Source organism: Physeter macrocephalus, chromosome 1 (assembly GCF_002837175.3).
Source record: "Physeter macrocephalus isolate SW-GA chromosome 1, ASM283717v5, whole genome shotgun sequence".
Lineage (NCBI taxonomy): Eukaryota > Metazoa > Chordata > Mammalia > Artiodactyla > Physeteridae > Physeter > Physeter macrocephalus.
In genome coordinates this window covers 141,213,245-141,217,524 of record NC_041214.2, presented here as the reverse complement: position 1 = coordinate 141,217,524, position 4,280 = coordinate 141,213,245, and the positions used below count along the sequence as shown (strand labels likewise).

Here is a 4,280-nt window from a genome sequence, read left to right as displayed (position 1 = left end):
TATTTTATTTTATTTATTTTATTTTTAAGAATTTCGTGTTTACTAAACCTGTTTAATTGCAAACTAAATCACCACATTAAAAGGAAACAATAATTGAATATACTGGGCAAGATTGTCATAATAGTTACGCAATGCTTTCACGTGGTTTTTCTACTTTAATCCTTTTAACAGCCTCTATCTCCCCTACCTTCTTTTTTTTAAACTTTTTATTTTATATTGGAGTATAGTTGATTAACAATGCTATGATAGTTGCAGGTGTACAGCAAAGTGAGTCAGCTATATATATATATACATGTATTTATTCTTTTTCAAATTCATTTCCCATTTAGGTTGTTACATGATATGGAGCAGAGTTCCCTGTGCTCTACAGGAGGTCCTTGTTGGTCACCCTTTAACCTTTAATTAGCAACTTCATTAGCAAACTTGGGTATAAGAGGACATTATGCACTAGTATCCTAGAGTCATCTCCCTCAGGCCATTTAACCCATATCAGTAAAAAGGTTCTCCAGCCCCTCCTACTCCTAGCTCCTCAAGAGACTGACCAGCCCATCTCTCAGAATCATAATTCTCTCTTTTTTTCCACACCGTTTTAATCAGCACTTATCCTGAAGAGACCAAAGTTTTCATATTTGTGTCATTATTACATTTTAAAAATCCATTTAAGCTAGGAAAAATTAAGTAAATCTGTTCTCTTCTGTTAATTCTATAGTCCAAGGAGTTGATAGACCGGCCAGACCACCTAGTATTTACTATAATCTATTAACATTTTTATAACTACTTCATCTATCTCCAACTTTATTTCATTTTAAGTAAACTCTGCAAACCCTCCCACTGGTTTAATTGTTCTAAAGTTATTCAGTGTTTTCGTTTTGTTTTCTCTTTCCAAAATAATTTAAAATATTTCTCATAATTTAATCGCATTTGGGATATCTGAGCTAACAGCCTCCCTCAAATTATCCTACCCCTCCTCAACAGGAGGGTCAGCAAGAGCCCAGGCAGTTAGAGTTCCTTTTATCAGAGCATGAATAACAGTGAGCCGAAGATCTAAATTTAAGGGATGCTTTGTTACCATCACACAATGAATACAAATATACTAGCATGTTTAATAGTTTTACAGCCCAAGAAGAATTCCACTTCGTATTAAAGGTTGGTGTGTCTTCCTGACTCCCCTTTGGAATCATGTCTCTGCGTTTTTCAGAGAATCTCTGGCAGCCATTGATTTTTGAAAAGCTTCCTTTATTTTCACTAAAACAGCCCAAGCAACCCAAAATACAGAATTCTTGACCAATTTCACCTTCTAGAAAGCTAACTTAGCTATTTTTAGATCTACTAGTTTCATTCATACATTCTCTTCTTCTCGACTTGTGTCACCTCAAACCAGGGATGGCCTAGGAGCCAAATTTGCATCAAAGGACAATTTCGTTTACCTTTCCCACATCACCAACTGCAGCTGTTACACAGAACTGGATATGGAAAGGACTCATAAAGGACTGCATAAAGGCAAAGCAGAGTACTAAAATGTACCATCAATATATGTGCGAGATACTAAGTTTGCAGCTAAAGCCAGGCTATATAAACTAAAAACAAACAAAAACAAACAAAAAAAATAACATCTATACTTTTTTAATAACAATGTAGACAAGCTAGTACAGGGTGACCTCTGTAGGGATAATTTGTCAGATAAGTTGTCCTACTATTTAGTATAATAGTGGATAATAGCAGATAATTTGTCCTACTGTTTACTATACTCTTGGTCAAGTTTAGTACCATGCTTCCAGACGTCTTTGATAATAAGACTGAACAGCCACAGACAAGGTAGAATCTAATTCTATGTTTATGTGTAAAATCATGTGTTACATATATCATTATTTGAAGACTGTGGGTGGAATCCAAAAAGATTGTAAAGATTTCCTTTGCAGCTTTTTTACAACAATTTTATTACCAGACAGATGTTGTGAAATCACCACTAAATCTAAGCTAAAATGGGAAAGAAAAAAATTCATATCAACATCATTATAGTTGGACACGTACATTGGGTCAAGTCGACCACTGCTGGCCATTGGATCTACAAATGTGGTGGATCAACAAAAGAACCATCAATAAGTTTGAGAAGGATGCTGCTGAGATGGGAAATGGCTCCTTCAAGGATACCTGCATCTTGGATAAACTGAAGGCTGAACATGAGTGTTATATCACCGTTGATATCTCCCGGTGGGAATTTGAGACCTAAAAGTATTATTTGAACATCACTGATGCCCCAGGACACAGAGACTTAATCAAAAACATGATCACAGGCACATCACAGGCTGATTGTACTGTTTTGATTGTTGCTGCTGGTGTTAGTGAATTTGAAACAGGTTTCTCCAAGAACAAGCAGACCTGGAAACATGCCCTTCTGGCCTACACATTGGATGTGAAACAACTAAATGTTGATATTAACAAAATAGATTCCTTCAGCCAGAAGTTATACAAGGATATTGTTAAAAAAATGTCAGCACCTACATTAAAAAAATTGGCTCAACCCTAACATAGTAGCATTTGTGTCAATTTTGGGTTGAAACGACGACAACATGCTGGAGCCAAATGCCAAACTGTCATGGTTTAAGGGATCGAAATTTACCCATAAAGGTGGCAATGCCCATGGAACCATTCTGCTTGAAGCTCTGGGTCGCATCCTGCTACCAACTCATCCAACTGATCAGCCCTTTGGCTATCCTCCAGGACATCTACAAAATTGTTCACGTTGGTATTATCCCTGTGGGACAGGCGGAGACTGGTGTTCTCAAACCAGGCATGGTGGTCACCTTCACTCCAGTCAATGTTACAACTGAGGTCAAGTTTGTTAAAAATGCACCGTGAAGTTTTGTGTGAAGCTCTTCCATATGGGCTTCAATGTCAAGAATGTGTCTCTCAAATATATTTATTCTGGCAATGTGGCTGGTGACAGCAAAGGTGACCCAGCAATGGAAGCAGCTGGCTTCAAGGCTCAGGTGATTATCCTGAACCACCCAGGGCAAATCAATGCTGGCTATGCACCTGTGCAGGATTGTCACACAGCTCACACTACTTGCAAGTTTGCTGAGCTGAAGGAAATGATTGATTGCTAGTTGGAGAGAAACTGGAAGATGGCCTCAAATTTTTGAGACCTGGTGATGCTGCCACTGTAGAAATAGTTCCTGGCAAGCCCATGTGTATTGAGAGCTTCTCTGATAATCCTCCTCTGGATCATTTTGCTGTTCATGACATGAACATCAAAATAGTGGAAAGGAGGGTGCTGGAGCTGGCAAGGTCACCCTGTCTGCCCAGAAAGCTCAGGATGAATACTCTCCATAATACCTGCCACCCTAATCTAGCAGATTAGGGTGGCAGGTAGAAGACCCGTCTCAGAACTGTCTGTATCAATTGGCGATTTAAGTTGAATAGTAAATGACTGGTTAATGAAATAATAACAATACATTGAAAACCTTCAGAAGGAAAGAGGAACATTTTGTCGATCATTTGTGGGTGTATGTGTGTGTGTGTGGTGGTTTTAAGTTATTAGTCTTTAAAATCAATACTTTTTAATAAAAACATGATCAAAAATCTGTCACAGAATTTTGAGACCCTTTGAAACAAAATTTAGTGAGAAACCTGTGTCTTCTTTCGGCCAACGCTGTAACTTCCTATAGTACTATGTAATTAGGTGAATGATTTAAGAGTTGCCCATAATCCATTTCTGGTGTCCATCTGCCTAAACTTCAGGATTTGATAATTCTGAGTTAACATTTTTTTTTTTCTAGGTGGAAATTTCAGGTTTGTTCACCTTTCATGAGGGGAGGTATCAAGTATGCTTTAAGTACACAGTGAAAACCTATGGGATGGGGTCTGTTGATTACAACACTTCATAGATTAGGACAGACAAGCAATGAGCAACTTTCTTTTTATGTAAGCTACCTTATAAAAAGGCCAAAAACTGTAATGTTAATGACCATGTGTTGCATATAAAAATTTTTGCAGTTATACCAATATTAAGTCTGTGGGTATAATTTAAAAAAAAAAAGAAAGATTTCCTTTCCAAATAGTTGTGTGGTTTTGGTATAAGTAAATTTTTAAAATTCCTAAGCTATTTCATTAATATACATTTATTTTATTTATATACAAGATGCAAATTAATAAATATCATAAAATGGATTTTGGATTTAAAATATCACACCTAAAATATAGAGTGTGAACTACACATTGACAAAACATAAAAATTTAAAAGTTTGCTTTTAATATATTAAACTATCATTGACCTGATT

The 4,280-nt window shown here is 36.6% G+C and overlaps 1 pseudogene; it reads left to right on the top strand.

Annotated features, from left to right (window-relative positions):
- The first annotated feature begins 1,982 nt into the window (after positions 1 to 1,982).
- On the top strand, positions 1,983 to 3,243 carry LOC102976057 (elongation factor 1-alpha 1-like; annotated as a pseudogene).
- The last annotated feature ends 1,037 nt before the right edge of the window (positions 3,244 to 4,280 follow it).